Here is a 17,341-nt window from a genome sequence, read left to right as displayed (position 1 = left end):
AGACACAGACACACAGACACACACACACACACACACAGAGGGGGTTGGCTGGCAGGATTTCACGGGCTTCCAGCCCCGGCTGCCCGCCCACGTCTGAGGGAGCCGCCCGCCCGCCCGCCGGGCACCGGGGCCAGCGGCCCGGCGAGCAGCGCCTCACGGAGCCTTCGCAAATCGGGGCAGGTACCTGGAATCGCAGCCTGTGCCCACTCAGACAGGGTCCCTGAGCCCCAGCGCCACCGACCCAGCCGCGGTCCTTAGCGGGACCCCCGGGGCGCATCTTCGGCAGGGCAGCCCGGGCAACACGAGCCGGAGGGGCTGGGGCAAGGCAGCAATTCACCCGCTGCTGCACGGAGGGTCGGCAGAGACACACCTGCAGCTCACAGCACTTCCGACTGACTGCACAGGCAGCTTTATGGAGCAAGGCCATTTTAACAAAAAAAAAAAAAAAAAAAAAAAAATCCTAACCCAAAATAAAATATATAATAAACTTTGTACCAGATCTTGACTACAAAGCTGTTAAACTTCACTTTTAGTCCGTGGCTCCTTACAGTAACAATGCATTGCAATGTTGTTTACACTTTGAAGTAACGACTACAGATGAATGATAGAATTCTAGGTGACTGAAGTGGGGGAAAAACCCCTTCCATGTAACTCCAGAAGTCAGTACCCCTACCAGAGGTTGTTAGTGTTGACATAAACCTCTGACTCTTAAGATCAGCGTTTTGAAGCAGCAGATTTTAATGCTCAAATGCATATTCTGTTGAATACTGCCTGCCATCAAGTCTGCCTTATCTCAGACATGGGTGGGAGCGGAACAAGCCGCAAGACTTTATGTAAAATGTATGAATTATTGAACACTTTCAGTTGCAACAGGAAAATACCAATTGCCAGTCACACCAATTCAAACAGAATAATCTGGTAAATGTGTCTCTTTTCTTGGAATCTTCAGCCTTTGTCTGAGCTGCTGCCAAGAGGGGGTTGTAGGGACGGGGCCAAGCAAGCAGCGAGCACAGGCTGGGGCAGAGGGGGCAAAGCCAAGCTGTGCCCAGAATCCCTTGGCTGAAAACAGGGTTTGAAAATGCCTTGCCAATGGCCAATTTCATGGAGCATTACACTTTTCAGAATGCCAATGTTGAGATGCTGGACTGATACAGTAGTAAAAGTGATCAAGCATTTACTTCAGGCTAATGAAGGAAACGGGTCAAACTTGGAAAGGCCTCGAGGGGGGGTAAAAAAGTCAGCCAAAGGGCTGTATCATAGGGCATATTAAGAAAGTCTCCACATCTCCTGCCTGCTTGATAACAAGCATAAAAATAAGTGTGTTTGAGAACACATATAGCATATATAGCCTAATGAAAAATAGTAACTCCACAGTAATTTTCATGGTCAGTCTGCATACACTGAAAGGCGAGAGCTCTTCTTAACCTGGATTGAGGTCAGGTTTGTGGGCCTGGAAGTGTTGCCAGCAGCACAGAAACATTAAATAACAAATCAGCTCACAACTCCCAGCAAGTTGAAAGATTTCTTTTGAATCACTAACGTTTGTTACTATTAGCAAAGCCAGACCCCATTATGCTCAATACCTGCCTTCCAGAGCACGTTAAAAACTCCAGCTAAATATGCCATGGATTTCCCGACAGATGAGGAATAAGTCACTTCACTGCTTTTTCTCAGGATTCCTGATACAACAGTTCAGGGCATGTGTCTATTACTCAGGTTGAGGAGCTGCAGGGAACTGCAGGAAAGCTGCCTTGTCAGGCACTGCTTTCTGACAGGGCCACCTCTAACACTGCTGGCTTATAAATCCCTCAGAGCACAGAAAAATAGAGCCAGAGAATTCCCGTTCAAATGGTGCAACTTCATATAATGCAGTATGTACATGAAGTAATTCTTTTTCCCAATTGTTTGTAAAGATGTCAGCCTTGAAGGGCACACAATCACTAGAAGCAGAGACCAACTGTTAACATTAGGTTTTAAAAAGAACAGTGCTTAAGATGCTCAGAGAGACAAAAGAACAAAGGAAAGTCTTTGTGCCTTTGTGGCTGAGGGCTCCCTTCTAATTAGGGCAACAAGGAAGGAAGAAAGAAGCTCCCCGTAGAAGAAGGTGTGATAGACAAATGTGGTGATTCAGAAATGAAGTCATGTACAGGAAGGATTAGGACTGAGCTGTTTATAGGACTTCAAACTACCTCTAGAGAGTGCTTAAGTGTTAGGGAAAACAATGGTAGGGAAATCCACTGAAGTACATCCACACTTTTATCTAAGCTTCTGCGTTTCCCTTAGTAGATACAGAGGAAAAAGAGATTTGACTTTGAATCCTCTAAAAGGCCACTGTTTGCTTCCTGTGCCTCCTAAGAGGGTATTTAAAAACCTAAGAGTATGGGGAGGGGAAGAGCTTTGGAAAATGAGGCTGGAAGTTACTGGGAAACCTTGGATGTCAACATGGACAGCATGATCCCAATCCCATGAATGAGACAGCCAGAGGTCATATGTCCAAAACCGTATCACACAAGCCAAAGGAGAAGACAGGTGTCCAGTTTCCTCAGATGAAGAGCTGTGCAGTAATACCAGGGTCTAATGTGCAACACAAAGTGTACAGCTGCAATATTTACCACTGCTGTGACAGGGAATACTGCTCTCCCAGCAGGGTCTGCTGCTTATAGCCAGCATCAGTGAAACACATCAGGGACTTCTGTGGCACTGGATTTGAGATCTATGAAAACATATTAATAGTAAGTTCTTGTGGAGGAGTGGGAGCTCGAGTTAGAGCTGGCACAGGAGCAGACAAGGGAGTGGCAGAGAGGGGAGAGTAATTTGGTACCAGTGACAAGTGCAAAGAGGTAACATGTTTGGAGCCATGTGACTTCCTACCATTCCCAATTTAGCCAAGTGCCCAAGAGGCATGATCTGTCCCTTCGTGTTTAGCTATTTTTAACACGCACAGAACTTGCTCTTTGTCTCCCCTTGTCTGTCAGTGTCTTCAATTCATTAGTCTTGGCAGTCTAAAGATTTGGGCTTACTGGGACAAGCAACAACTTCTACCCTATGGGCTCAATCTTTCTAGGTCTTACTCAAGAGTATTTCTTCCCTTTGGAATGATCTTGTTAACCTCTGCAGATATTTCAGCACAGGTTTGTCCAAGAGTAAGAGGTCTGGAGTAGGGGCTGTAATTGCACTGGCAGGCACGGAGTTCCTGCCCATCCCAATGGATTCAGCACTGTTTATTCAGTATTACTCAACCTGCACAACCCTCACTGCCCCAGCTCACCTCCAGCCAAGCCTACTCAGCTATGTACTTCCACCAACAGCCCTCTCCAACATGGTCCTGCAGGTGGGGTTTGGCCAAGTGTTGATCCATGTGCTGCTTCTCTCCTGCCTACCATTTTTTTTTTTTCCTTTAAGAGATGGGGGACAGCAATTGCAGCAGTGGGGAGAGCATTCTCTTGGTGGCAGCCCCCAAGCAGCCACTCCCTTGCTGCTCCCCACCACACAGCCCAACACAGCAGGATACACCTGTCCTGGAAGGAAATGCAGGGGATGGACATGGGCTCAGCGAGGGCAAAACACTGCCCTGGTCTCCCTGGCCTGGGCACAACACTCCGGCCACTGCCATGAGGCCCACTGGGTAATGGCAGGCAGCTCAGTCACTGAACATGTTCAGATGGGTTAGCTCTGCTATTTGTAAAACACATGCAAATTGTTTGAATTCTTAATAAGCATTAATAAAGTAAATGGGGAGTGCACTTAATGCATACTCCATGACCATTTTTGCAGCAACAGAGGATTTTCTGTGCCAGCTTTTTTGTTCTTGATTTCTGTTTCTGTGATTCAAGCCACAGGGAAAGAAGGGAGATCATCCATGGTCACAAATTGAAGCTTCAGAAATAAATCATATTTTCAGTCACTGCATTTTACTAAATTAAGAAAAAATCTATTCTTTACTTTTAAACATGTCTTTCTTTTTGCTATGTCCTGTATTTATACTTTTTGTAAAAGTTTTTGGTATGAACACATGGCTTAAACCAGTATTTATCATCATATACAAGTATGTCACATGTTTTAACATTAATTATGAAGCATTAAGCAACTTTTGAAAAACTCTGTGCCCTTGCCTTTACCAGATTTTCAAGCTCAATTGAAAAATGCCTAAGGGGAGAACTAGAACAATTCTGGTTCCATTTATCTTTACACTAAATACAGGAAAAAGACTACTCCTTTTTGTGAGCTGCCCAAATTGAGCAACAAAATTAGGGTCTGAGATATAATAAAATTAAGAGCAACTTTTAAAAATTGAAGTTTTGTAAGTTAAATGGATAATTTTACCAGACTGAAAAATATTTTTCTAAAAAGAAAAAAAAAACAATGGGTAAACCTAAGCCTGCAAAGTACTGAGGCCTGGAAAAGTCTTTCTGGAACTGGTAATGCTCCTAGATAAATAGAAAGGCTGCTTTCAGACTTTCTAATATCATCTATTATTTGTCCTCTACCTGAAAATGCTGAACTTTCAAGGTTTGAAGCGACAGCTATAGTTCATTTAGGTCGCTCAGTGAGCAGCGCCCCTAATGAAGATTGTCTTCCTCAAGATTTATGATCCTCTGCTATTTATTGCTTCCAACAACAGTAATCCCTGTTTCCTCCAAACTCTCATGACCACTCCTGCCTCTCAGGACAGGAGAGCTGCCCACCTCCATATCCAGCTTCATGCAGCCAACCTGCACTGCCTGCCTTCACAATTATCCTTTTAATTTCCCCAGGCCCTCATGATTGTTCTTCTAGATACTGCCCTCAGTTATCAGTATTCCCAACTCCCTTCCACTTCCACTTCTGTATTTTCTCCCTAGCTGTGGAAAAAGCAGCAAGCAGGTTGTGCAGCTTGATTCAGAGCTGTGTGTGCTCAAACTGAGCAGCCAGCACAGGTGGGAGCTGCTTTAGGAGGGGAATGTTGCATGTCCTGTTCTTTTTTGGGTTGATACCTTGGATTCCACTTCGGGAGAATCGAGGAGAATCAGTATAGCTGAGATTTCTTGCAAGGTTTTTAATATAGCAGAAGGTATCTAGCGAGTTCAAAAGTCCTGGCTGTGGCCAGGACTGTGAAACAAACAAACATAGTATGATTGTGTTCCCTTAAAAAGCCAAACTCTGAGAATAAAATAAACAAACAGCCCACATGCCAGCTACAAAGATTCATGACACAGTCTTTGCTCCAGCAGAAGATGCTCTTCGTCTTCTTCAATGATAAGAACCCTCTGCTGCTTTAAAGGCTTTATGTCTGGTCTAACCAAGTATACAAAAGGCAGCACACAGTGCTAATTAACAGAGCTCACTGCATCCTGTTCTTGGACAGGAAAAGTGAAACGTTTGTGAAAGTCAAGATCACAACACCAAAACTTGTCACAACATTCACTTGAAGACAAAGTCCTTATTCCTGAAATTATTATATATTGATATTTTTGTTATGGAAATGGCTCTGTTTTCCTGCCTCACTACAGTACCTTGGTTTCATTGCAGTGCTAAATTCTGCACTAAAAATGGTTTCCAGTAAGTTATTTTACAAAAATGCCACAAATGCTCTCTCTTTATATTTGCCTGGACAGGCAACCCCAAGTTTTTCTGCAAATTCAGCCACTGTGTGAAGTGTGCATGCAGGCAGACAAGACTGTGCTGGAGTGGCACATGCACTTTTTCCAGAACTGGAAGAGGATAATCTATGAAACAGATTCTATGTTCAATTGAGCTAAAGATAGGAACAATCCCCTTTCATTCATCCTACATCCTGCCAAAAAACCTTCCTGCTCTCAAATAAAACTCATTTTTATTTCACCCTCCAGACGAAAAACTTGGAAAAGAAATAATTTTTTTTTCTCCATAAAGAAAAAAATGCACAGCAAGAACACGGAAGGAGGCCTGGAAGTCTCAGAAACTGCTAATGAGAGCCGGAGCATTAATATATAGGCCACCAGCAGCAGGAATCCCATCAGATCGGTTATGTAAAAGCCAGCAGCGCCTGACTCGCTCTCGGCGCCGCACCAGGGCCCTGCAGGGCTGCGGGAGGTGTCCCTCCCTCCCACACAGCCCTCTCCTCCCCTGAATCCCGGCCCACGGCAGCCGCAGCCCGCGGGGGATGCCCGCACCCTCAGGCCCGGGGCGCCCGTGCTGGGGCACGGGAAGGAAAGGGAAGGGAGGGCGGCTCGGCCCGAGGGGCTGCGCTGGGGCGGGAGCACGCAGGGTGAGACAGCCCGGGAGAAGCTTGTCCTACTGCTCCCTCTGCTGTACCCATCCTGCGCAGAAATCCCAAATGGCAGCGCCGAGAGCCGGGATAAGGCACGGCAGCTCCGAGCCTGCAGGTAGCACAGGCCGGGGGAAGAGGTGAAGCCGCTGGTGAGGAGGCAGAAAGCGCCACCACACTCGGGACATGGCACCGCACGGACCTGTGTGTCCCACCCAGCACATCTCCTTGGCCCTGTACCTGCCAGGGCTTCACTGGTGCTTCCCGAACAGGGAATAAAGCCTCTCCTTGGCACCATCACCTCACTTTGGGCACGTATTTAGATCACTGGCTCATCTTAGGATTTAGATGGGTGTCCAGATCAGCCCCAGAGAAAGGCCAGGAAGCTCCCTGGGCAGGGCGGCAGCCGAGTCCCACATTAGGTGTGGGAACCCAGAACATCCCTCTGGCTGTCCAGGATGGCCAGGACCCCTGCCAGGGGGCTCAGAAGCCCTGGCACACAGCCCAAAACACCTGTGGTTTTGATCATGACCCGTGGAGCAAATTACCAACCTTAGATGAAGATCAGCAAGCCACAACAGTTTAGGTAGAATAACAGTGAAGTTATTATGGGGTGGAAAACTAGATTTTAGGGTTTCTGGCATGGGGGTTCAGGAGGCAAGATGGAGGGATCTGTGTGTGTCCAGCCTTTCTCCTTCTTCTTCTTGGCCTCCATCTTCTGCTGTGATGTTGGCACTTTTAGATTGGTTTAGAGTAGAAGCTCACTGTCTAACATAGGTGATAGATATTGGAAAGTACTTGTAAACATTGTATACGAAGTTTTTAGTATGAAGACATAACACAGCCCCGGGGGCAGGCAGTGTGCCTGGAACTGTCCTGCTGGACGGACCTTGGCAGGGCAGGAGAAAAATTTTTATAGGTAAGACATAATAAACAACCTTGAGACCGAGAAATGAAGCACTCTGACTCCTTCTTCAAGCACCGGGCTGGGAAAAGAGATTTTCGAACTCTTCTCAGGGTCACTCTGACCTGCTAAAGATCCCGACAATTAGAGAATACTGGCAACACCCCCAGCAAAGGGGGAAAACAGCCCACCCTGAGTCACATCAGTGCCAGCCACATCTAAACAACAGGGAGCACAGGGAAAAAAAAAAAAGGAACAGGGGGAAAAGTGTCTTATGTTAATGAAGTCAATTAATCATGTGGTAATTAACAATCTGATTGTTCTAGAGAACTTTTTTTTTTTCCTAACCAAAAACCACCTGAACACAACTGCAGTCAATAATTCCACCCTGCAACCTTTTTTCTGAGGGCCGAGAATTTGGCAGAACTGGATACTACCTATGGAAGACATTAGCAGCTGCCATGAAAGCATTTATTTGAACACAGGGAAAACTTGTACCCCAAGGAAAGTACATATTCTCAGACATTCAAACATTACAATGTCTTTCGGTAATCTTCATAGCAATATTTCAGTTACTCCACACTTTCCTCTTAGCACTAATTTATGGAAATCCAAGCTAGAGAAGAAACCATTTCAAAGGAAGAAATGTCGCTCAAGCACTTTTTCTCTGAGAAGGTGCACACTCATCAGAATTGGGAGAAATGATGAGAAGAATCAGCACCTTCAGGAAAAGTGGACACTTTCCATAATAAAAGAGGGGATGAAAGGCTGGAGTGCCAGGTTAGGGCTTTGAAAATTCAGCCATACACTCATCTTAAACCTTCTAGAGAATCTCAGGAGTTTTACACAACTTGAACCAGAAACAAAACAACCCTTCCTAATAGCAATATGAGACTAAAGAAAATTAATCAGTGAGTTCCAGAAAGGCAGTGTTAACAGAGAAGACTGAATTCATTTTTTTCTCCATGCCCCAAGTATTACTTCTTCCTATATTACAGAACATCTACCAGCTAATGAAAGTACGGGAAACCAGACTTTATTATATAGCACGGTGATAAAATGAATTATATTTAAATGTCAACGGAATCTGCGAAATAGAGCAAATTTGGAAGAAATCCATTCAGTAATTTTAAAGTTGTGAATAATTAGCATGGCATTTTCAAATGCACTTGATCAAATTCATGACCTAATTCTGCTCTAAATTCTTTCATTTTAGTTTTTGTGAAGCTATATGAGCCATGCAATACTACAGTAGTATTAGAATGCTGCAGCAGTAGCGAGTCCTGCTGAAAAATTCTACCCTTAAATGAATGACTCCAGCAAAAGAATGGGACATGGCAATTTGGGGCAGAATGAAGCCCATTCTTTTCAAAGGCAGCACTCGAGATTTTCACAAATGCAAACAAATGCAGTTTGACCTCAGGACTGACACAATGTACCTAATGCCAACCGCCTAAGTTACATGGGAAGAAGAAGCTGGACTGGAGCTGAAATATAACAACTTCCAATGGAAAACTGAGATACTATATAAAATTTTATCTGTAGCAAACCAGTAATAATTACAGATTATTTTGACATTGTCCTGTTACGTTTCATGATGAACAGCCACAAAATATACCAAGTATGAGGCACAGAGACCAAGCACAGGTCTGGTCATAACCTCACTGTCAGATGCCACAAAGCTGCTCCTTTTTATAGCACCTCCCTCCATCTCACTGAATTCATCATATTTATCCCCAAATAAAAGAAATTACTGGGTTTTTTTTTTCCTTTGTTCAGAAAAGCACATGCTTTATCCAAGAGCCTCAGACATTCCAGTGTAAATTATTTGTACTTCTTGCTACAAAAAGTCTTGCTCCAGGACTTTGTGACAACACTGACTACCTGAGGGAAATCAAATTAACAGCAGCTGAGACAGAACTATTAAAGGCATGTTTTCCCCTATGTACAGTAGTCTGCTAACGTATCCACAGGCACTGAGAGAGTGAGGATAAAGCAAGGACATTTCTCTGAGCCATCACTATCTTTCACATTACTGTCTGTTCCTGTGAGGGAGCTGTGGATGCAGTGATATTGATAGGCACTGGGGTTCCTTGAGCCTCAACTCAAGCATGCAGATTTTACAGACATGCACACCATGAAGACAGTAGCTTCTGAAATAAATCAGGTAAGCTTTTTGCCTAAGACTACAGAGGTAACTGCAAGGTTGTTGCTAGTTTTGGGTGTAATGATGCAAGGAAGCGGGGCACCTAAAGGCTCTCCCCTGCCCTCATGCCCTCAGGAGGCACCATCCAGCCTCCCGAGAAGAAGATGGGTCTGGGATGGCACCCAGCCTCTTCCTGCACAACCTGCCAGGGCAAGATGCTCACAAAGGAGCTGTACTCATGCCCCTGCATTAACTCCTCCTGCTCCACAAGGGAGATGACATCTCTGCTGTTTCCAGAGAAGGGCAAAGACACATACACTAGCAAAATGCTCAGAGAGGCAGGGTCCACATTTGTAACCTGGAATGCCACTCTGAAGTGCAGGCAGGAGACCAGCACATCATGCCTCTGCTGCTCAGGCATTACCTGAGAGGTCACTGGGGCAGGGCTGGTTGTTAAACATCACGCTAGCAGTGGTAGAGACCCTGACCAGGTCTCAGCTATGCCACAGGTTTGTTTTGTCAATTTAGGAATTGACATGTTTACTTCCTCCCTCCCACTTCCCATATGCTTTGTCTGCATAGCCTTGAGTAGTTTTAAGGTGGGTGTCATGTTTCTAGGTGCTCAGAGCAACTAAAACTTGGAGTACCTTTGACCTCCTAGCACTACTGGGACTAAATATTGAACACCATTCAAGTAACATTTTTATTCCATTTAGTGAGTGGAAAAATAACTGAGTTGAAAGGAAAATGCACCTTGCTTCAAAAGCCTCTTTAATCAGCTCGAGAATCTGAACCAATGCTGAACATAAAGATTTAAATTTGGCTTAATGAAAACTGAATAGACCAAAAAACAACAAAAGAAGTCTCTTTACAAAAGGTATGGATTCAACCCAGCCAGTAAATAATTAAAGCTCCTCTCTGTTCCCTTCCACTTTCTATTTTAAGGCTTTTCATTATATGGGATCAAAGTCAGCTCGAGTTGGAGAGAGTTAGACAAACCCATCACGGAGACAGAATGAATGTATGATCTCATCCCCTGTGACAGCAGCCCGACGGTACCACCTGTTTGAACTCGGCTCTTACCACTTCTGATGACACTGGCAATGTCAAGCAAATTGCTCAAAATTCAAGGGGGGGGGGGGGGGGGACACTCTCCACCAAAGCAAACAAAAAAAAAGAAAAGCAAAAAGCTGTAAATCTGGCATGAGGAATGCTTACAGGCAGCCAGTGCTGAAAAAAGAGCAGCCACAGAAAGGGTTCAGATCCCATGAACATAAATCACTCTGGGCCTCAGAAAATCAGCTGTATGAAGAAAGACTCAAAAAGAGTCAAATGAGAAAGCAATGCAAGACAGCTGTATAAAAAATTATACATAATAAAAATGAGGAAAAATAAACAACCTCATTTATTCTCTCAAAATGAAAGAAAAAGAATATATTGAAGCCGGAAGACAAAATAATTAAGAGATATGAAAGGCAAGTTAAACAAGGAGTTTAAAACTGACAGGGAAATTTATAAGAGATTAAGGAAAATGCTGTTCTACCTTTTGGAACTTAAAATGTAAGTTTACCCTGTGGAGCTGCCTGCAGCAAAATATAATTGGGGCCAGAAAGGACTATAAAAGAAAATATTAATTAGACTGTTAATGAATACCTGCATGTTCCCATTAGAAACTCATCTATTTTAAAAAGAAAGAATATAATCCTTAATGAACCTCGCTTTTTTTAAGTAATAGAAGACAAACACTTATATTTCCTGATACAAACAATGATTAAGTGTCAGGGAGTAAGACATCCCTTAAGGGGAATCCCCAAGGATTAAGAAAATCCCCTCTTGTCACATTATTCCGGAACTGTCAGCTGGCCAGTTCCTGAGCACTGTCAGGAACAATGTACTGGCCCAGATCCAACAACCAATGTTTGGTTAACACTGAAGTTCAGTCAAAAGACTTCTGTCTAAAATGCTTGTTTAAGGAAAAAGATGACAGCATTGTGAGTGTACCATAAAGCTTTATTTTCTAAACCATTTTTTGCTCTGACTGCCAGTAGCTAGAAGCACTTGAAGATTAAGGCAGCAAGCATACATCAACTCTACTTGGTTTGGTGTATAAAACCACTTTGGTCTAGATCTGGGTCAAGATACACGATTTCACTTCTTTGAGCTGCTTGATGTGTTCAACACAAACTTGACTTCAGGTCTGCCACTGCACCAGGCACATTTGCAGTTCTAGGAAGTTGCAGAGTACTCTGGCTGATTAAACTTGCAACTACACAGATATAAGAATCAAACTGTAAAGTTATTTCAGATATAAAGAAAATATTACTGCTGTGAAATTCATGCATTTTTCTTCTCAGTCTACTAAGATGAAAACAAAGAAGCAGTTTAGCACTTCACTGGTTAAAAGAGCTATTTCAAAACATGCTCTAGATTAAGACTGCATGGCAGGACCTTTTCCCAGTGAGAACAGGCACTCTGGGGATGAGTAGAGGCCCCCAACAATAATGTTCTCTTCGGTGACCTCATTAGCATCTGATGTGTAGGAACATCTCATTTAAATGTGTGCTTTTTCCCATCTACCTTGAGATGGCCCTTTAATCAAACTCATAAAATTACTTTTATTTGGTACCAAACAGATAAATAAACCAATGTTATTCAGACCCAACAGTTCTTCAAATGAAAGGAAAAAAAAATCCTGTAATAAAAAAAAATAGATTGGTTGGAAATGTTTTGATGCTTTATGTGGGAGTTAGCTGTATGCAGAATTGAACTGTATTTTCTTGGTTTAGCTGAACTAAGCTGTACTGACAAGAGCATGCTGAATTAGATCCGGTTGTAACCCGAGGTGAACCTGCAGGGTAAACCTTACGTCACTATATTGCTGCAGTTCTTTCTTGTTTCCATGAGCAAATGTGGCTCACTTCCCTCAGTCTCTGAAATGCCATATCGTGTGTGCTGGCCATGGGGCAGAACTCTAAATAGAGCATGTTTGGATTTATCCACTTCAGGCCTCTGGGATGGGAACTGAGCTACAGGGAGAGACTGAAATAAGATTACAAAGGTATGAAGGAGGCAAATGTGAATGTAATGGGGTGTTAGAATGCACCCTGTGTTTAAAGACATTTACCCATAATTCTGACTTGTACTTTTGGGCTTTCACCTGTTCAAGGCAAAGCTAACACTGCGTTTCTCTCCCAAAGCCATGTAGGGCCAGCTTGCCTCACACTGTGGGGTAATTGACCCTAACAGGCGACAATATCAAGCCCTTCCTGGCTACAGTAACAAATACTTAATTTCTACAGCACCATCCCACAACTTTGCAGGGTAAAATAAAACTCTCTTCCAAGAACCTGGCAATTCCTTAGCACGAAGGCCAATGAGGATATACAGCACTTGGCATGATAATCCCCTCTCCAAGTTTCCATGACCACATCACTGCTTCAGAGACATAACTGAGCAGCTAGAACTGTTTAAGTTCTACCTCCAGCCAGGCCTACAAAACGTGCTGTGTTCCACCTTCAGGCATGTTGCTAAGCACAAAACTACCCTCTCTTTGCCAGAGCCAGCTGGCAGCCTCAGTGGCACAAGGCAGGTGGGCACATGACCCTCTGTTAGCTCAGTGCCTGATGGCTCCTTTCTTTGCTACCTTTATCCCTGACTTTCTGTGGCATGGCAGACCACACAGGAGCTCTCCCTAAATTAATCCATATACCTGGAGAAAAAGCAACTCTATTTGCAGCTGCACTAGATAGGTAATAGACCACTGTCCACAATACAGGATCTTTACCTGCAGCCCCTGGAAGGAGTCCTCTGCCTGCTCAGTTGGAATGGCAGGACACTGTAAAAGGTTTTTCCTTTGTTAAGTGCTATGGTGCTAAATGTTATTGTCCAACTGTGTATAATCATTTTTTAAAAGAAATTCAGGTACATGACTCTGATACTGATTTTTCTTCAGCTCGTATGCAATGGAGATGTTCTGGAGACACCATGATTTTGCTTAACAAAAACATAAATCTCCATATAATTTCATCACTTCAGGCCTTGAATAACTGGAAATCCTCCTCCTACGGAATGTGTCATGATTTCCTCACTTTGAGTTCAATGCAAGAAGTGCACAGCTAAATTATGCAGGACTATAAACTTACATAACTGTTTGTAAGATAGAAGAACATAAAAAATGAGGAGCCTTAATAGTTAGGAATATAGAGAAGTCCAATACAGAACTGAGGAAAAAATGATGTATCATCTACCTGTTCTTCAGGTAGACAGGTTTACTAGTATTTAATTAGTATAAATAGAAGTAAATCTGAGAATGTACTGTCATTTTCTCAGACATATGGAAACCAGGAGCAGGCAGAACTAATCATGAAGCAGCAACCTCAACAAACATCAATATAGTATGTAGAAAGGTGTATTTACATTAAGAAATCACCCATCTCTGGTCTTAGGTGTATTTGCATTAAGAGATCACCCATCTCTTGCCTTAGTTTGTCCTTTTGAACAGCAGTGGCGTGACGAAGGAAGCATCAGAGGGGAGGCACCCTCATAGCTCACTGATACCACTTGCACACAATCTTGACTATCAGGCATCCACAGCAAGCATATGTAATTCCTTTCAACTGCCTACCTACCAGGAGGTTCATGAACAGCCTACCCTTCATGCCTTTTGGTAGTTTGCATTCTCCTTTTCTTGGAGCACATGAAGTCTCACATTACCCAGGAAGCCTTCTGCTCTCAATGCAAGAATCTGGAGGGAAATAAAATCCGTCAATCCTCTGACTGGCTTAGTAAATCTCTCTCACACTGTTCATCATTCCCTGTGGCCCTGCAACTCGAGCCCTTTGGCTCTCTGCTTGTGGGGCTCTTTAATCCCTTAGCCTTCTATCTGGATGGCTGTGGGCACAATTTGCCCAAGCCCAGGTCTCTTTTTCTGGCCCCTGATAAGGATCTTTGCTGTCACTTGTGGTCTGTCCTGCCTCTGCTGAAACAGCACAGAGCCTTTTACAAGGTCATGTATATACACACCTTATAGTCAGGTGTTCTTTGGCTTACAATGAAAGCCACAGGACAGCACAAATGAACCTGAAAGGGTTCAGGATGCAAGGTACCCTTGTAAGAATTATACTTGGATACAACCAGAAACAGGGATGAAAAGTGGATTCCTTAGCAATTTATAGCTTTTCAGCATACTCCAAGCACATGCATTTGGAAATTCTTGCTGCTGTTCCTCATGCAGATTACTGTTTGCAGCTCCCTTGCACTGTTCTCCCATTAGGTGTGTGAATGAAGCATAGAAACAATTTGTTTTATCGCCTCCACTCTCACAAAAAGAATAAAATTAAAAATAGCAGTATTGCATCACTTTTAACAGGGCAGTAAAATAGGACTATAATGGCTGCAGGCTTGCTCCTTCCTGTAATGGGAGGGAGGTTGCAGCTCTGCTTGGGATCCTTCTACTAGATTTTGCCCTGAGAAAAGGTTTGTTGAGAGGGAGGTCAGTGTGGGGTAAGTGCCAAAACCCATGCCTGTACTCTTGGTCCTCAGGCCATTTGGTTGGAGCAGCTGATGATCTGTTTTGCTGGTCCATCTCACTGGCAGCCCATTTCCATGGTGATGCTCTTCCAGAGAGACCTGCCAGCCAAGAAGCATGGGGGTCCATTTTGTTGAGAAAGCTTCTCAATTTATAGGATCTTTACAGTAAACCTAATACAGGTTGCTACTTGTTAATTTTTACTTTCCCAGGGGCAGACAGTAGTACCAATATCCCCAGTTTGCCCATCCCTTTCCTATCCTACAAGATGTTGCAAGTCTGCACCTCAGGACACAGAGGGGGTAACAAAATAAGAGGACAGGTACTGCTGACATCCATTTGATACATTTTTTCAAAACCACTAGTCCTGAATCAGGTCCATGGAAAACTGCAAACAATAATCTGAGCTTTAAACCCCAAGAGACTAAAGATGCCTGTATTATGCAAGTGATACTCAACTAACAAAGCTCTTCAGTTGCTCCCCAAGATACACGACACTCTGCTTACTGTTGGATTTTGAAAATGCACAAAAATACTTATCTGCATATCTTACACTGCTGTCAGATCTAAGATGAAGGCTGCTGGAGCTAAAATAAGGGATAGAATCAACTTGTAGAGGATTTAAGATGTTTTGGCTTATTTAAATTTAACACTTTATACTTAAGGATATATTTGGCCCGTGGTATTTAAGGATTTTCTCCACAGAACACTCATGAAGTCCTACAAGGAATGTATGCATGCCATTCCCATCAATAGTACTGGATTTACAGGTGAATCCAGTTACAGGTGAATCCAATTGAGACTCACCCCTGGGTTCACAACTCCAGCACAAAAGCCCTTGGCTTCACAAAAGACAACAAATGTGTGAAGGAGTATCAAGGACAGTGGAGCTACCCAGAGATACTCCTCTGCAGCCTTTCAAACAGCACTTGGCGGAGATGCTCACCCTCTGCAAACAGACTGTCATAGAGGAAGATTTGGGAGCGCGCTAGGGGCTGGATCACAGGACCCAGCAGTCCACTTCAGCATTCCCAGCAGCAGCTGGCTCCAACAATGAAAACAGCAGTGGAAGAGCCAACCCGAAGTGCTAAATCTCTTCTAGCCCTTGGTTAGTGATCTGCTGAATTATTACTCTGCACACAGTCTGTCATGCAGGAGTGGTGACCCTCCCTGAAAATTTCATGTTATGGATAGGAAAACCATTTAATGTGCTTCCTATAGTTTTATGCACAAATGCCTAGAGCTTTTCCCTCTAATGCATACATAAATAGAACTTCTGTAGCTGTGAGTTTTGTTACTAGAAAAAAAACCCTGTGAAACAATCAAGTTTTCCTAATGCTTCAGCCACACGCAATGTAAGCACTCTTGTGAAAGCTGTGTGCTCAGAATGTGTTAATTGCCAGCTCCCAGGAGCATTCCCTTTAGCTCACTCCACATCTTCTTATATAACAGCCTTTACCATACTGTTGAGAGGCACAGACCCATATTTTGAAAGCCCATTATTGCTGTTTCTGTATATAACATAATTATTAAATATGAAGTTATTTCTTAATAAAATTCTGCTGTGGCTTACTACAATTCTGCATCAGTAGTAAGTATTTACTCACCCTTATATTATTCTCAAGATACTTTTCATATGATTAAAAAAGGTCCTTTTCACTAGAACACAAGTATTTTTCACTTAATGAAGATGGCAATTAGAGATTTATTTGTATCCTATATCCTAAAACCTTCTCAGCTGCCGTTTATTAAGAAAATATTACGAAGAAGACAAAGAACACTACAAATTCAACTTTAGTGCTCTGTTTTACATCTCTGTTGGACAAACAGCATTAGGACACGAAAGCCATTAACCTCTTTTGTTGAGGGTCATTGCATTTATGACACGACAGAAGTACCAGCATACACTTAATTGTAAAGGCTCTTTGCACATAAAATAACCAAATGGTCAAACTAAAATAGCTTCCCAAATTCTGCATCTGTAGTCTATATATTGCCAAACAGCTCTCAAGAACTTGCATGTCAATTTCCCAGTAAGATTTCAGAAGAGTTTTCAAATTCATAGAAGTTTAGAGAAAGGAAGTGAATAGGTGAAGAGATTGTTTTTTCTATCCAAAAATATGACACTTCATTAGTAAGTGAGAGAATTAATACTTTACTTTTTAAAAAAAGTTTGTTTTTCTCTATAGACCAGATTGGCAATTGCTTTTATTGTTCCATTGAGCTGTTCTACAATTTCTTAAGAAGAAATCTTCTGAAGGCAAACCAAGAGAGCAAATTTATAAGCAATTTTTTCCTGAACCATTTTGTATTTTAGATTAGATAAACATGTCTTCAAAACTGCTTTTCTCAATCTGACCCTTTTCCTCATATCTCCAGTGATGTCACTGTCCTCTGTCTTAATTTCTCAGGGTTCTGAGGTCACAAATTTTTATTACCCAACTTCACCATGGGATCCATCTGGGGATCAAGACATGCATCAGAACACGACAGCTATGTCTCCTGGTTAGAAATCTCAGCTCTCTACAGTCTTGCAGA

General features: G+C 43.0%; 1 protein-coding gene across 2 annotated transcripts in view; it reads right to left on the bottom strand.

The window, feature by feature from the left end:
* The window catches only part of DTNA (dystrobrevin alpha), a 224,053-nt gene that overhangs the window by 180,683 nt on the left and 26,029 nt on the right, over positions 1 to 17,341 (bottom strand). The window lies entirely within an intron of this gene.

Source organism: Melospiza melodia, chromosome 1 (genome assembly GCF_035770615.1).
Source record: "Melospiza melodia melodia isolate bMelMel2 chromosome 1, bMelMel2.pri, whole genome shotgun sequence".
In the NCBI taxonomy this organism is placed as follows: Eukaryota; Metazoa; Chordata; class Aves; order Passeriformes; family Passerellidae; genus Melospiza; species Melospiza melodia.
This window is presented reverse-complemented; position numbering and strand designations above follow the sequence as displayed.